This window comes from Camponotus floridanus, unplaced genomic scaffold, assembly GCF_003227725.1.
Source record: "Camponotus floridanus strain SB8 unplaced genomic scaffold, Cflo_v7.5 scaffold77, whole genome shotgun sequence".
NCBI classification, from domain to species: Eukaryota; Metazoa; Arthropoda; class Insecta; order Hymenoptera; family Formicidae; genus Camponotus; species Camponotus floridanus.
The window spans coordinates 161,318-180,774 of NW_020229846.1; positions in this window are offsets into that span (position 1 = coordinate 161,318).

The following is a 19,457-nucleotide window of genomic DNA, read 5'->3' on the forward strand; positions in this document are numbered from 1 at the left end:
TTTTATTCTTTTTTATTCCACTTTTTCGAAATTATACAATACGAAAAAAATATAAACTTGTTATAAAATCTTTCATGATATTTTGTAATTCCTAAAATATATTAATTAAATATTTATCAAATTTACGAAATTTATACAAAATTTTTCCGTAAATCTTGAGTTCTTTTTAATTTAGCTTAATTGTAATTCAAATCAAAATAATATATAATTATTTTCTTCCTTCTCTATTAAATTGAATAAATTATATGTGTATGTATAAGTCTTTTTCGACATTTTTAATTAACATTATCACGTAATTGGCAAATTTTTTCTATCAGTTAAAGGTGAAATTATAATAAAATATAGTCATTGCTCCATTAAATTATAAATATAAAGAAACGGCTTTAAGGAGCGTAAATAAATATTTCACAATACTAACGTTATTATGTAAATAAAATTTAATTATACAAGCAAAAAATATCAAAGACAATGTCAAATCACAATTTCCATTTTCCAACATGTTGTTTTTACATTACAGTAACTGTTTAACATTGATATTACTTGACATTGTCTTTGATATTTTTTGCTTGTATAATTAAATTTTATTTACATAATAACGTTAGTATTGTGAAATATTTATTTACCTCTCCTTACTTACTCTTTAAAGCCGTTTCTTTATATTTGAAATTATAATCTCTAAAATAAAGATATAAAAAATTGAAGTTAACGTAAAAATTTTTATTATAAAACCAACATAGATATATTTTAGAAAACCGACACAATCTATTTTATTCTATAGACGATCTACTTGTAAAATACTCGTTAAAATTCATTGATTTTAAGAAAGAAATATTTGAGTAAGAAGTTACTATTTATAATGACGAGTATTCCGCATCTATATATCTTTATTTTCCTCTCCTTCAGATCTCGTCAGATTGTATAGTTTTTCAGGAACGTTTCTTCGTTTCATTTCTACTTGTTATTTCCGGTTTTATCGCACGTCTGTAATTATTGCATCTATGTGAAAAAGAAGTAAATTATTTATAGTCACTCAATTAAGTAACATAATAATCAACAACAGTTTTAGTCAGTAGATAAATTTATCATGAATCTAAATAAACAAATTTAAAAAATGAAGAGCAAACATCTAAAATTATATATATATATATATATAGGTCAATGTTTATGATATAATTAATCTCAAGCTTATTATCAAGAGACACGATAGCACTAGCTGTCTTAGAAAGTTGGAAACAGTTGAATAGTACAATTACAGACTTTGTTTTGCATTGAAAGTATCACGTGATGTAGAGTAAATCTCGTTTTGCGTGGATGCCTTTAAGAAACATATTTCATTTTTCTTCAAATATTTGATGGACATTACCCCGTTTTACAAGTTCTAGTCTATTATAGTGTTCCACTTCTCTGTGGAATTACAATTTTCTCTTTTCTCAGAATACCAATATATGAGTACATTACATAAACAAGACTCGATTCTAAGAAATATTGTATATTTTTCAGTGTAACACACTTATCGCTATTCTCCTATTTGATGACTAAGTGATCAATATGTTCGTTTTACACGAGGTGTGTTGAATTATATGTATACCTAAGGGATAACTTAGGAATGATGTACGTACACGCTCAATTATAAGTGAGAACGCCTTTTTGCGGTATCTATAATAAGAGTCAGGCAAAACACGTGAAGAAGAATGATAGATAATTTATGATTTTGTTTTCTCAAAAATATTTAGGATATGAAAATACATCTGGATCTCAAAGTCTCAATTCGTTTATCATTTTGCTTTCATAATTTATTGATTGTTATTGCAGAACAAGTTTCCATTTATTGAATACGCAGTATCTCCCATCGTATAATAATTTTATCGATGTATATCTTGTAAGCAAAATTGAAATATGCATAAACATGTAATGTATATCAACAAACATGTCATGTACCTTTCTTGGCTTCATATCCGTTTATCGCAATTATACTCAATATAGCATTGAAAATTTCATTTTTCGCAGAATTAGTAAACATGGTATGCAAATAATTATTCTGTCTATGTGCATTTAACTCGGTATTTTAACATCGGAAAACTCAGATGCAAATTAATTAGAGAATTACGTTTTACTTCTCTTTTGTTTCAATGATATGTGCAATTATTTGTAATATTTTACTTTCAAAATATCACTTTCAAAATATTTTTTTAAATTGATAAAATCACACACGTTGATTCAATGCGTTATACATCCTATAATACATTTCTATTAACTGTCTATTTGACTGTATGAAATAATCATTATAATCATTGTAATATCTGTCATATTGCGTTTCCGACCATTTCTAACATCAGGTAGATTCGTTCAATGTGTATCATCAGCCGCTAAAAACTATTATTTATGTGCATCAATATGTGGTCAAAGTACAGTTAAGAGCGCAACTATGTACAAATGTTTTTATGGCTTTTTTATCTTAGCATCCGCAAGATTTAAGATATTGACCGAAGAGCTGCGGAAAACCACAGTTTACTATTTGTGTTTACCATTCGTCCAAGTATATTAGAAAGTATCAATACTTATTCAGATAAATGTCATCGATCTTATATTTGTACAATTGCGAACATTACAACTCTCATTAAAAACTTCTCAAAAAATAACGTATACAATAAAATAATGCTTCTTTATTGCAATTATTTTTTAGATGGAGATAAAATGTATACACTAAAGAATTACTCTCTTGCATAATAATTTTTCAAGTTAATTATAAGTACCTTTTTTCTTTTTAAATTTTTTTTTATTTTAACTTCATTTTCCTTTTTTAATTTTTTTATCAACTCAGTTACTTTAAATTTTTTGATAGACATAGTTTATACGCGTTACATTTTTATAAGATATGTTATAATTTAATATATTTCAAACTTGTGCAAAATTGTTGAAAAATCTCGATCAATATAACATACTCTAAATTATATTTCCCAATATTTGTGAAATTAATAGAGGAATAATATCGTGGCGAAATAAATAAATTAAAAGCGCATAGAAGTCTCGATAAACTAAGACGAAGCTTCAGCAGGATTAATAGAGGCCAAGATAATTTTATTCAATATTATGAGATTTTATTCTCGTACTCGATAATAGCAAAATAATTGCTTGAGCGCGACACACACACATGTACACTACGCATACGTGCCTCCCGATTATGCCGGCCGATGCAAAACTACTGAAAATGTCACAGGCGTGACGGGCTTCGGTGGATGGATGTTACTGGATCGGGTTAAGTGGCTTTGGAGAAAGCCAGCTTATACCTCCGCCTTTTCCTTATGAAGTCACGAAACCGTAGGCGGAATACCTCTACGCGGTATGGAGGTATCCATCAGCAAATCATCACGTCGGCCTTCACCTGCCGGTCGCGTCGCATCGCGTCGATGCAAATCGATAAGGAACAATAACGTCGCACGGTCGTACATCGAGAGGTTTTATTCCCCTAATCGGGACAACGCGCGCGTGCACAGGAACCCGAAAGACCCGCGGATTTGCATTCGCGGGTATTTCGTACGTGAAAGTTGTATTTGAGGCTACCGAGAGTCGTCGCTTGATTCATCAAGGCTTTTTTCGATGATCGGAACGATACATACGCGGGGTATTTCTACCGCGATATTAAAGAACATGAATTTTTCGGTGATTACTTCGTGTGTTCAACAGACTCCGCACTTCAATATTAATTATTTCGAAATAATGATACAATATTATGGTGAAATTTTATTAGAGAAAACACTGATTCTTTCTCTCCAATATTATTGTAATTTTCTAATTGTTATGTAGTCTATTTTATTTTTTCTTTTTTAATTTTTTTTAAAGAATATGAATTTTTCAATGATTAACTTGTATGTTCAACAGACTCCGCACTTCAATATTAATTATTTCGAAATAATGATACAATATTATGGTGAAATTTTATTAGAGAAAACACTGATTCTTTCTCTCTAATGTTATTGTAATTTTCTAATTGTTATGTAATCTATTTTATTTTTCTTTTTTCATTTTTTTTAAAGAATATGAATTTTTCAATGATTAACTTGTATGTTCAACAGACTTCGCACTTCAATATTAATTATTTCGAAATAAGGATACAATATTATGGTAAAATTTTATTAGGGAAAACACTGATTCTTTCTCTCCAATGTTATTGTAATTTTCTAATTGTTATGTAGTCTATTTTATTTTTCTTTTTTAATTTTTTTTAAAGAATATGAATTTTTCGATGATTAACTTATATGTTCAACAGACTCCGCACTTCAATATTAATTATTTCGAAATAAGGATACAATATTATGATAAAATTTTATTAGGGAAAACACTGATTCTTTCTCTCCAATGTTATTGTAATTTTCTAATTGTTATGTAGTCTATTTTATTTTTCTTTTTTAATTTTTTTTAAAGAATATGAATTTTTCGATGATTAACTCGTGTGTTCAACAGATTCCGCACTTCAATATTAATTATTTCGAAATAATGATACAATATTATGGTAAAATTTTAGGGAAAACATTGATTCTTTCTCTCCAATGTTATTGTAATTTTCTAATTGTTATGTAGTCTATTTTATTTTTCTTTTTTAATTTTTTTTAAAGAATATGAATTTTTCGATGATTAACTCGTGTGTTCAACAGACTCCGCAATCCTTTAATTTTAATTATCTCGAAATAATGACACAATTTTGTGGTAAAATTTTATTAGGGAAAACACTGATTCTTTCTCTCCAATGTTATTGTAATTTTCTAATTGTTATGTAGTCTATTTTATTTTTCTTTTTTAATTTGTTTTAATTGTTTGTGTATAAAAATTTTCAAATTTAACATGTTACAAAATATATCTCAGATGGGATACAAACAGGTACTACTGTAAAAGTACCTGTACTTTGTAAAAGAAAATAAACATCTTTGAGAAAATTTCTGTAACAAACGTTTTCGCGTGAGATGTATCATTTCTTTAATACAATGCATTTACTATCTTATTATTTTTTATATAAAAATGTTGAAAATTCTGTTATAATTAAATCTATTATTATATTTACATTTTTGTAATAAAATCGTTTAGAAAATTTTACTCGAGTAAATATAAATAATTTTTCCTGATGGCAGTGAAGTGTACATTCCGTTGTTGTAACGTAAACAAAGTAGACGTTACTTATTTTAGTTTTTTGAGTTTCTTTCTTTTCTCATTATATTGTTCAACAACCGTAGAATATTCATGCAAAGAATATTTTAACATGCTAATAGCGTTAGAAAAATATCATATTTGTTGAAAGTGAAAAATAAAATACTTGATGCATTTCTAAAAAATTTTGCAAGAAAGAGATGCTTATTTCTTGACAATACAGAATATTTTGACTATATTTTTTATATACATTGATTTTATTAATATATATATATATATATATATATATATATATATATAATGATGATTAATTTTGACGTAGTCTTAAGATATAAATTACATTTAGAAATTTTTCTAGCAAGATGACATTACATATAATTTTCTAGATAGCACTGATACCGCAATGCGAAGTGAAACCTAGAAGGAAAAATGTAAATTGATTGTTGTAACAAAAATGCAAATGAGTCATGTGGTATAAAATAACAGAAACGCTAAAGTGCGACAGTGAAGTGCGCTGTCACTGCGAGTTTCCCCAAGGACTCGTAAGAAATCGCAAATTAAAAGGAGCCCCGCTAATCGCGCAATCATGTTATTTACTCTCGAAAGTACGTGTGTTTTCTCGTGATGCCGGATAATCATGAGATTATATCTTATCATTGCTCGCCGCATCGCTCTCAATTCCTCATCAACAACTGAAAGAGACGCGGTTTAATTCTGATTCGATGACCTGCATATTTCGAGAAAAATTTCGCCAGGAAACGTAACCATTCCACATAACATCTTTCCCGATATTTACCATACGTTTATTGTAGTATCACATACGCGTATCGGCTTTTCATCGCATAAAAATCATATAAAAGTCAACAAAGAATTAGTAATAGCATTTTTTGTTTCTACCTTCAACAAGAAAGTATTAGAGATTTATATATTTTTATAGACAAATGATTAAAGAAAATTAGCATATCCGGATAAACAGGTTCGCGAATAAGAGATCGCAAATTATTACTCAATTCCAAATGCGTTCAAAAAATAGACAAAGCAAGAGATGTGCCATAAACACTTATACAGAAAAAAAATAAGTGTCAAATCAAAACTTATATACTTAAACTAACGCATTCATTGTTTTGTATAAACGCAAAAATTTATAATCTTCTTAGAAGAATTTAATAATTTTAAATTTCAACAATATTATTTTAATATTGTAATTGTCACCTCAAGAATATATAATTTAATTCTACTTGAAATTTAATTCTACTTGAAGAAAATTATAATCTTTAATTTAAAAATATTATTTTCTATCCAACATTATTTCTTTTTCATTCAAGAAAATTAAATCTTAAATCATGAGAACATATTTTTCTCGATTGAACTATATAAAATGGCTTCATTCAAATAAGCAATTATATTTTTCTTAAATTAATGCGATATAATCTCATTTCAAGATTACTATGTTAAAACTAAATATATTTTCAAAATAAGAATAGTATAGAAATATACTTTCTAAAGATCAAATTTTTTTTTGGAGACAAATTTCTCGTTAATTTAATTAATTCGCTCGTTTGTCGAAGGAAAATAAATATTTCTCGACGACTTTTCTCGTAATTTTAGCCGCGTACGGTAAAATAGCGTGACCGCGAGTGACCAATTCGTGGTGCAAAAATAGTACACGTGAAGGTTGCGAGAACCGGTCGCGTTTCTGGTGCTGCACCGATGGCACCAGCAAGATAGCGGCTGCCTGGGACGCGGTGCGTCGGCGCTCGACTTCGTTGCGCCCGTGATCGATCAACGGATTTTCTTCAGGATCAGCATGACCTGGCTCAGCCGTGTCGCAGGGTCACGATTTGACCTTGGTAATTCCCGATGACGTCAGAGAAATTACACCACATAGTACACGCTCACTGTGACGCTCGACGGAACTCGATGACGTTTCCGACGCGACGGTCACGTGCTGTTTCCGGTCCCCTCGAAAAGGCAGCATTAGATGCTGCCTCTGATTTATCACTGCGAGAAGCGTTACTTTAAAGACAGATCTTCGATGTTGGGTAAAATCGATAGGAGTTTCCCATGACACTTGGTGGTGAACAAGACAAGAACTTCATGCGCTCTTTAAAAGTGAATCGATGTATTATCACTGAAAAACAGTAAATAGTCATTGATTACAGCAGTTATAAGTAGCACTGTAAATCAGTGATATTTTATTGAAAGAATCAGTTAATAATTTTGACTGTTTCAATTAGTAATATTTCTCAATATTAATAATATTTCTTTCGTTATTGTCAGTAATATTTAACTATAATTCATCTCTCTATCTATTTTATATTTTATATAAAATTAAAAATTTTATTTATATTTAAATATTTATTTTTATTTATAAAATTAATATAATTATTATATTAATATTTATATTTTATTATTATTTATAAAATTAATTATTTATTTTTATTTATAAAATTAAAAATTTTATTTATATTTAAATATTTATTATATTAAAAATTTTATTTTATTTATATTACATGCATATTGAACTTGTTATTTTAAATAGATAACGAACAAATAATTTTCATTAAGTCGCCACACATTTATTTGTCCGACTTATAAAGATCGATTTAATATCTGAAGCCTCTCTATTGAGCTTGTATCAGAAATTAAATCAAAGTAATACTTCTAATTTTAAGTGTCGCTCTTTGCAAACTTTATATAATTCTTATAACTAAAATTAAATACGAGAGAGCTAGCGATTGTAGCGGTAAATGAACAAACTAGCGATTACTGGTTTCATAGTAAAATTTACTGATTTTACAGTGAATTTTATTTTAACTGACCACAATCAGATATGAGATATAAGATAAAATAACAAAAAAATAAGCGTTTTCACTGAAGATCAGTAAAATACTCACTGATTCTCAGTGAAATCTTATTTTACTGTTTAAATTAGTGATAATTTTCACTGATTTATTTTTAGAGAGCGGCGTTTTTCTATTTTTAATTTTTTTTGCAGAGGAAAGATATGAGAGAGGAGCGGAGAGAAAGAATGCGATTTATAAAGGTTGTGATATGAATGAAGAGGAGAAAGAGAAGAGGGATATGGGGGAGAATGAAACTTATCGTCCGCTCGTTAGGAATTCGCCGCGAGCACCTGTGAAGAAAAACGAACGCGCGTGTCACGTGAAAGGGCACGTGGAATCCTGACCCAGTTTTCTAGCTGTGTCCTGGGTCATGACCATCGATTGTTTCCCCTCTCTGGTCATGGCGTCGCGACCCAAATGCTTCGGATCTTCCCTGGGATTTAGGCGCTGTAACGATCGTCAGGGATTTATGGCGGTGCAAGGTGTCGCGCGCGCGATATAATAGCACTAAGAAAATAGTCGGCTCTCTCTCTCTCTCTCTCTGTCTTCCCTGGTGGTACAGGTAATTTATATCTCAGCTGGGATCTAGTCGGCTCGGTCTACAGGTGTCTCTTACCGGCGCGTATGAGGCGGTTTAATTGGGATTTATGTCGGCACTGTTGTCATTCCGGATATTTCCCCGATAGTCGCGAGAGATTCGCACGCCTCGAAGCTCTTTGCTTCTCGGAACAATCTTCCGCTGAAAAACTTGTCATTTGAATTTACGGTGCGAACCGTGAACCGTAATTTGAATAATCGAACATCAAGAAAAAACGCAAAGAGGATATCTATCTACGCGTTTTCGACAATTGTGCTAGATATTTCAATTGAGAAAAGTCGCCATCGTCGAAGATTAATTTCCGAAACTTGCAATTTAAAGATTAATCAATTATTTCAAATTGTGCTTTAAATAAAAATTAAAAATTGTTAAAGAATCATGTGTTTTTCCATAACAAAATAATATATTATAATTCTTCTTTCTCTCTGTCTTTTTTTTAATGAAAGAATTTTAAAAATGTCTATTATAGCTTTTCTTATAAGACACTTATCATTAATTTAAAAATGGCTAATCTCAAGTGGATTTTTTTCATTAATTTCATATATTATGTTTATAAAAAAAATTTATTATTGTATGAACATATATAGCTTTGAAAAGCATATAAATAAAAAGATAAATTTGAATATATATACCTCATTAAAGCGCTTGCTATAACTTAATATCATTAATCAGCACATAAGTGATGTATAATTAAAAATTATTAAAGACTCATGTGTTTTTCTATAACAAAATAATATGTTACAATTATAATTCTTTTTTCTCTCTGTCTTTTTTTTAATGAAAGAACTTAAAAATGTTTATTATGGCTTATTTTATAAGACATTTATCATTAATTTAAAAATAGCTAACCTCAAGTAAGTTTTTTTCATTAATTTCATATATCATGTTTATAAAAAGAATTTAATATTGTACGAACATATATAGCTTTGAAAAACAGATAAATAAAGAGATAAATTTGAATATATATACCTCATTAAAGCGCTTGCTATAACTTAATATCATTAATCAGCACATAAGTGATGTATAATTAAAAATTATTAAAGACTCATGTGTTTTTTTATAACAAAATAATATATTATAATTATAATTCCTCTTTCTCTCTGTCTTTTTTTAATGAAAGAACTTTAAAAATGTCTATTATGGCTTATTTTATAAGACATTTATCATTAATTTAAAAATGGTTAATCTCAAGTGGGTTTTTTCATTAATTTCATATATCATGTTTATAAAAAGAATTTAATATTGTATCAACATATATAGCTTTGAAGAGCAGATAAATAAAAAGGTAAATTTGAATATATATACCTCATTAAAGCGCTTGCTTTATCTTAATATCATTAATCAGCACACAATGTACTAAGTGATGTGCAATAATTTATTTAGCATAATGATGCAGATATGCATCTATTTCTACTGTCTTCCAACCCCAACCTTGCGTTGGTCTTATCGTGTAAATTATCATGAGGCGAAAGTTAATAATAATGCGGCACCTCATCATGTTCTCTATTTCATTATTATTGTTATATATTCGCGTGTATACGTGCTGTATAAGACACGATCGAAGCGAATATCGAGTTACAGCGATAATAAACATAACGTCATGTGTGTTGCTTTCTACATTTCTTTTCGGTTCTATAAATTACATTTATACACGGAGAGCAACTTTAACCCACTTACCGAAAGTCACGATCACGGCCAATGCTTGTGTGCTCGATCTTCCAGCATGCGTCATGTCGCTGAGAGAAAAGAATCGTCCACGTCGCAGAGTCGAGAAGAGAATCGTCCGATAATTTATGGAGTTTCACTCGCCGACAGATCAGCTGTAACAGATTACGTTAATAACTCGCTTTTTCTATATACCTTTGATGGTGCAGTATTAAGTACCGGATGCGTTTGGCGAAACTTAGATAATGTAATTGAGCCAGTTAACGCATGATGTGTACACCTTGTTGAGATTCAAGAGCAAAGAATGCGAAATTATCTTGTCGATATTTTTTTGTGCATGTCTCACATACATAAAACGTGCGGTAACGAGAAGTTACACATGTGTATGTACGTGTTACTTGCAAGTAAATGAGATTTCATTCGGTGCTTGACGACGCGCGCCGAAAGATACAGGTCCTGGCCTACTTTAAACCGGTCACGTTCAAGGATTGAACTTTACATGCTCTCTGAAGAGGTATATATTCTTTTTGTTTTTCAAGCGGAAGCTGATTTCGATGATAATGACCGTTCGAACATCGCCAGCATGGTGGTCCCGGAGATTATTTCCAAGCGCGAAGAGAGATGTTAAATGAGATGGCATCTCTCTGGAATCTTCCTTCAGCCAAAAGTCAGCCGGATGAGCCCAAAGTACCGTATAAGCCTAATATAATTCTAAATACATTGTGAGATCGTAAATTTCTATTCTCAGAATCACCTTGACATCAAAAAAATGACGACCATTCGAGCGCTGCTTCTACGCAAAGTATTGTAATCGAATATGAATATTAAGTTGACCAAGCTATTAGTTATATGATTATTATTCTTGATTAATTTTAATTGCAAACAACGCTCACTAAATAAAATCAGCATATATGGTTGAATTTTTTTCATATTAAAATATTTAAATTTTTTTTATTTAAATATATGAAAAAATATATGAAAAATGTATGAAAAAAATGGCAAAACTTGACACATTTAAATAAAAATTAAATCAAAATTGGCATAAGAGCCACAGAGATAATTGGGGCGCAAAGAAGAAACAACACTTCCTTAATTGATTGTTGTTTATTTCCAATAATTATTTGTAAATTATTTTATTTCCAATAATTATTTGTAAATAATTAAGTAAGGAAGTGTTTCTTTTTCTGTGCCCCAATTACCGCGCTTATGTCAATTTTGATTTAATTTTGATTTATTTATTTGAGCCAAATTCCTAATTATTAATTTTGGCACATTTACTTCAATTAGTATAGTTTGTTTGAAATTATATAATACAAAAACTTTGTGCCTCATGCTGTTCGAAAAAGAAAGTCATTAGAATTTTACTACGACCAGGATCTTATATTTTCTGAAAATTAACATAAGTATTCCATTAAATTCGATAATAACGGTCCTTCTCAAAAACATTCTCGACTTTTTGTTTGATAGAGAAACTCAACCGCTCACGCTAATTTTCGTTTTTCTATCATGTAAGAAATGTATATTATAAACTTTTTAGCAAAACAAAGTCAAAAAACATTGATTAGATGAAATTACAAATATGAATAAATAATATGATAGGAAATAATAGGAAATGAATAATATGATTGATTAAGGATGTTTTGTACCTATTTTCAAAATATTGAGAATTTAATGAAAATTGTACAGAATGTCCTTACATATGTTTAGAATCTTTAGTAGAATTTTTAAATCGATTCACTAAAGCGTTCACAAGTTATAAGGATTTTAATTTGCATGCAATTCGAATTAATGTGTTCTTATGGGAAACGTATAACCACGTCGATTCAAATGACAAAAACACATGGAAATAATATTCAGAATTAAAATTTGCAAAAGTTTAGATACAGAGGAAATATTTGATCAAATAATATTATACAAGTACTAACTGGTTAAAAAGATATTAAATATAATTCAATGAAGTTAGCCATGTATCTGTCACAGGGCGAAATTCTCTGTCAAAAGTTAATCATTTCAATTAACAAAATTCAGAATATTTTAGTAAAAACGCAATAAATATTAAAAAATACATCTCTGCACTGTAGCTAAGATCAAATTGTAATATTTCATCCAATTTCTTACTCAAAATACACCAAAAGTGGATATATTCGTCAATATTGATTTTCAGCTACTTTTTGTTGGAATTGTATATACCAAACATCCTTAAGTAAATAGAGGAATCAATGAAAAAAATGCTACTTTCTCAGATTACGATGAAACAGTTAAATCTTGCATATAAAATTTTTTATCACATTTCAGTGTTTAATTTTAATTGGTTTTAATTTATAGAATTTTGATAAATATCGTATCAAGTTTCTCTTTTTTAACTGAATTTCTAAAACATTTTACGTTTAATAATTTTAATACAAGATGCATTAATACAGGCTAAAATAAATTATTTTAATAAAATACACCAATACAGTTTAATAATACAATTTAATAATACAGTTTAATAAAGATTAAACAAATGTTTTTACCTTCATGTTTTTAATCTTTAATAAAAATATATAATAAAATAAAATATATAATAAAATAAAGTATATAATAAAATAAAATATATATATATTAAGTAAATTATGAATAAAGAAAACATAAACAAATTATTTCATAGAAAATGCGATTTTAATATTTGCGGTTCTAAATAATATTTAGAAAATTGTGAAAAAAAATATATTTAAAATAAAGCAATCGCTTTCTTTCTTTTCAGGAAGGATATGATGGCATATACGTAGAAGGAGCAGAACCTACGGAAGAACCTTGCTATGAGAAGAAATGCATGTACAATAATCATTTTTGCCAAGTTCCATTTGCATGAATTTCAATGGAGGTAAATAAAAACTCTGCTAATAAAAAATCGCATAAAATAACTTGTGAAAAATTAATTAAATTTTTTTAATTAATTAAAAATAATAAAGACATCCATTATTTCTCATATCATATTCCATATTATAATAAGGTAAAAGAGGATATTCGTCAATATTGATTTTCAACTACTTTTTGCTGGGATTGTACAAAACATCCTTCATTTTCTCTACTCATTTGTGTTTGATTTTTGTGACTCCTTAATAAACTTATTTTTACACAACCTGACTAAGACTTTATCCATATACATGTTTCCTTAATTCTACGCTGTCTCTCGCGAACATTTTCTGTGGTCCTTCGAGTCGGATTTTTAACAGTTCTTCTCGGCAATGGCCTTCCACCTGTCGTTCTCTTCAGGATTTTTCGCAAGAATATCAAATCTTCCAAAATCGTAAAGCGTAATCCCTCCGGTTTTGTCATGGAACTTGCAATAGTGCGCACTCCCATACAAACAATGTATGTACAGCGATCCTTTCTCACCGCGCGATAGCGTTTATTGTAGAGAACACATTCCCCGATATCTTTTCTGTAATAACATAGCAACATGGCATTGTCCAAGAAAAAATATCGCCTCATGAAGAGCACGTATGATTGCGCAATCTCAAACTGGAACTGGTAAAAACTGTTTTACTAGCCATTTTGGGTAGATACTGCAAAAGATTATCCAAGTACTTTATTTCTCCCCAACTTAGCGATTTAAACGGGCGAAATAATGATAAAAATATCACGCTTTTGTCTGGAAATAAAAATAAAATATGCCGTGATAAGAGAAGAAATGTTTCGTGGATTAAAAATCACCGAGCATATAATTATGGGGACTTCGAGTCCCTAATGCTTGGGATTGGGGACTGAAATGTAAAGTCTCTGATCTGTTTTTGTGCTAGATGAAGCAGATACAATGATCGCTAAATGAGATTATCAAGATCAATGCGTGCGAATTTATAAATAAATTAATATTATAATAAATTAATATTATAATAAATTAATATTATATAATAAATTATATATACACAGGAAAAGTGATATCGCAGAAAATTTTTATTTTTGTATCGGAATTCGATCCCGAGATCCTTCTTATGGCAGGCAATCACCTTGCCACCTCAGTTATGCCCCCAAGTAGCTGTTTATAAATATACAGGGTATACCAAAAGTCTGGAAACGGTCGAATATTTCATAAACTATGCATTCTAGAAAGAAATGTTTCAGACAAAAGTTGTTTGATTCGAAGGGGGACATAAGATTACGTCATTGGTTTAACCTTGAGTGAACGTGCCAAGGTCACGTGAACGTCACTTCGACTTTTTTTAATGAAACTACCTAGATTTTATTGAATATTCTTGTAGCTTATTTCAAGAGCTTTCCAAAACACTATAATAAAATATTTTTTCATTAAATACTTTTTGAGTTATGAGGCTTGAAATAATTTCTTAATTTTACAAACCGTAAAATATCTTGTAAAATATTTATTTTTCGATTATCTTACTTTAATACTTTTATGCATAAAATAATGAGAGAAATCAATTAGTGTAAAGAAAACACATAGTTATTTTTAAGAAAAAATATGTAATTGTTAATTGCAAATTACATTTTTTTTTTTTTAAACAACTATATGTTTTCTTTACACCAATTGATTCCTCTCATTATTTTGTGCATAAAAGTATTAAAGTAAGATAATCGAAAAATGAATATTTTACAAGATATTTTACGGTTTGTAAAATTAAGAAATGATTTCAAGCCTCATAACTTGAAAAGTACTTAATGAAAAAATATTTTATTATAGTGTTTTGAAAATCCCTCGAGATAAGCTACAAGAATATGTAACAAAAAATAGAGAGTTCCATTTAAAAAATTGAAGGTGACTTTCACCTGACCTTCAAACGACTTTTCAAGGTCAAACCAATGACGTAATCTTATGTCCCCCTTCGAACCAAACAACTTTTGTCTGAAACATTTCTTTCTAAAATGCATAGTTTATGAAATATTCGACCGTTTCCAGACTTTTGATACACCCTGTATACATATATATGTACATATATACACATATGTATATCCATATGTATAATAATCGTGTATAATAATCTTAAATAAAATAAAAATATATCTACACATGCATATATAAATAAATTATGGAACCCTTCCTTCTTTTTATTTTATCGTAAACCCTGGTTAGACTCAAACTATTTTTATGTTATTTCATTGAATATTAATAATAAATCTTAAGCAAAATACATACATTATATACAATACAATGATATAAAAATACACGAAAGATCACGTATATGATTATTGTATATTAGCAGATTTTATTTTCTTTTTTTTTTCCGTTTATTCAATTTTAAATTTTTCGCAAAATTATTTGAAAAGTCATTAACCTTGATATCACTCAGTATTTTGATGAAAAAAAAAGTTTGAATATAGGATCGGCAACAATATGTAGGGAAATTAGGTTTCGCGATATTATTCGAATGCATGACCGAGCATTAATACAAAACAGCCTGAAGTGAAAGAGTACCGAGACCGTTATCAATTACGCATTCCTATGTTGCAAGGCTGCGTTTAAAAGAGCCACACATGGATTCTTCGAGACTGGTCATAATTTCACCATGATTACATGGGGAGAGCAATAAATGATTCCGCAATTTCACTATTTCGTATACATATTACTGGATACAATCGTCAATTATTGATGCACATCCTCAATGATGATGACAGCTCGTTGCTGTGAAATTATACTTCTTATATTGAGGCCTAATCAAGCTCCATTAACAGCTAGCTATCATTGTCTGGTATCATAATGGTAATATTGATAACGACATTCATTACATTAAAGATCAAGTACTTATCGACGACGTGAACATTCATGAGCGTTATTTTACACAATGATATATATCATTTAAACATATCATTGAAAACTATCTAGATATTAATATCCGTAATACCAAATAAACATCTATTTTATAAAAGATTTATATTATTAATAATTATTAATCTGTATTGATAGAAAACATCTCTTGAGGATATTTTATATTCTGTGAAATTTTTAGGTGACATACAGGGTGTATCTGAAATGACGCAAATTTATTTATTTCTCAAGAGAGAGTGATAGGTAACGTCAAAACCTTTTTTTTCTTAAATACAGCCAATTTTTAATTTTTTCTCCAAACTTTAAAGATCTCTGGCTCAGAGGGAGGTTTATTTTCGAATCCATGTTTATAGGAAAAAGAGTCTTATTTTGACCTCTAGAATACGCTCTTAAAATTTAGTGCATCATTTTAGATACACCCTGTATACAGAGTGTCCCAAAAGTTCCAAACCGGTCGAATATTTCATAAACTATGCACTTTAGAAAGAAATGTTTCAGACAAAAGTTGTATGGCTTGAAGGGGGTCATCAGATAGTGGCAATGATTTGACCTTGGAGAGTCATTTAAAGATGACGTAAAGGTCATCTTTAATTTCTTAAATGGAACTCCCTATTTTTTATTACATATTCGTATAACTTATCTCGAGAGCTTTCCAAAACACTATAATAAAGTATTTTCTCATTGAGTACTTTTCGAGTTATGAGGCTTGAAATCATTTCTTAATTTTGCATAAACCATAAAATATCTAGTAAAATATTTATTTTTCGATTATCTTATCTTAATATTTTTATGTACAAAATAATGAGGGAAATCAATTGGTGTAAAGAAAGTACATAGTTGTTTTTAAAAAAATATGTAATTGTTAATTGCAAATTACATATTTTTTTTTAAAAACAACTATGTTTCTTCTTTGCACCAATTGATTCCTCTCATTATATTAAGGTAAGATAATCGGAAAATGAATATTTTACAAGATATTTTATGGTTTATGTAAAATTAAGAAATGATTTCAAGTCTCATAACTCGAAAAGTACTCAATGAAGAAATATTTAATTATAGTGTTTTGGAAAAATCTTGAGATAAGCTACACGAATATGTAATAAAAAATAGGGAGTTCCATTTAAGAAATTGACGGTGATCTTCACGTCACCTTCAAATAACTCTCCAAGGTCAAATCATTGCCACTGATGGCCCCCTTCAAGCCATACAACTTTTGTCTAAAACATTTTTTTCTAAAGTGCCCAGTTTATGAAATATTCGACCGGTCCGGGACTTTTGAGACATTGTATATTAGCAAAAAATTCAAATAATTACTAATTTATTAGTAACTTTATATCGTATTACTTTGTTTATAATTTTATATAAATATTACAACTACTATCGTACACGAATAAGTACAATTTAAGCCATTTGAATTTTAAAATGATTAATCATCGTAGTCACGATGATCTGATTCCGAAAAGCAGTGAAATTCGGCTATGGTTTCAATTAAAATTCCTGATAGCGAATCGTCATTCGCGAAAGCAATGATGTGCCTTGTCGAACGTTTCGTCTCGCTCCGATTACACAAATAGGATTACGAATAACCTGTTTCCATTATGGGCGGAATATATTAATCAACAGTGGGACAAACGTGAACGTTATACAATTCAAGGCTTAATGTAAGGCTGCAAAACTGGAAATGCTCAACTAGCAGTAAATATAATCTTCTTGCAACGACTTGATAAAAAAAAAGTTTACATTGCACACAATAAATATAATATCATTCGAAGTAAGCGAGAAGAAAAGAGAGACAAAGATAAATTCCCTTAGATTTATTAAATATCGATAAATGTCCAACAAATCCAAATGTAGCATATGTGCAAATATATGCAAATATACTGTAATAATCTCATTACATTATGCAATCAGCGCGTTGCACGCACATGCTAAAAGCTCATCATGGTAATCGAAAACAGGTGATATTACAATTTACACGTGTAGCTCAGGACATTATTATCACGATAATGAGAATTTATGCGAGCTTTTTCTAATATTGTAAAGCGTGAAAAAGTCAAGGCTACTCTCCGGTTGATTGTAAAGTTACATTTTCGTCGCGAATACGCGAGATATTTGTTCAAAGATAAAAAAGGTTTTCAATTACGCGCGCAGAATAATTAATCCCCTAATTGATTTTATCGCAACGTGTTGTGTATTTATGATTTTCATCCAATAATCATTGCATTAATAAACGTGCATCATTACCGATAATGAGATAATTTACATTAGGTGGACAGATTTCTACATAAAACGATAAACGCGCATTACGGACAGTTGTATTTATCTATATAATGCACACATGGCTCTATTGTAATTATCTTGTATCTGAAAGTAGGAACATTTAGTGAAGAAAACCGCAGATTAGAAATGAACGTTTGTCATTAACCGCTCTAATGAGATTTCTAAGCTCAACAAAAAAGAAGCTGTATTAAATAGAGAATTTACGTGTAAGAAGTTCAAAGATCAACTTTGTTGCACTTTTAAAATAAAGATTAATGATAAAGGCTTACTTTGTGTCAAAACTCTATAGAAAGTTATCTAATTAAGAATCTATGAATAGCTTCTTTATTATCTGCAAAAAGAGAAGTTTTAGTTAATAATAGGAAACTTTAATAAGGTATCCGATTTACATGAGATGTTAAAACTAATAAAATATTGATTTAAAAATAAAATATTGATTTTAAATCAGGAATTTTAAATCAGGATTTTAAAGTCGGAACATTTAGTGAAGAAAACCGCAGATTAGAAATGAACGTTTGTCATTAACCGCTCTAATAAGATTTCTAAGCTCAACAAAAAAGAGGCTGTATTAAATAGAGAATTTACGTGTAAGAAGTTCAAAGATCAACTTTGTTGCACTTTTAAAATAAAAATTTATGATAAAGACTTACTTTGTGTCAAAACTCTATAGAAAGTTATCTAATTAAGAATCTATGAATAGCTTCTTTATTATCTGCAAAAAGAGAAGTTTTAGTTAATAATAGGAAACTTTAATAAGGTATCCGATTTACATGAGATGTTAAAACTAATAAAATATTGATTTAAAAATAAAATATTGATTTTAAATCAGGAATTTTAAATCAGGATTTTAAAGTCGGAACATTTAGTGAAGAAAACCGCAGATTAGAAATGAACGTTTGTCATTAACCGCTCTAATGAGATTTCTAAGCTCAACAAAAAAGAAGCTGTATTAAATAGAGAATTTACGTGTAAGAAGTTCAGAGATCAACTTTGTTGCACTTTTAAAATAAAAATTTATGATAAAGACTTACTTTGTGTCAAAACTCTATAGAAAGTTATCTAATTAAGAATCTATGAATAGCTTCTTTATTCTCTGCAAAAAGAGAAGTTTTAGTTAATAATAGGAAACTTTAATAAGGTATCCGATTTACATGAGATGTTAAAACTA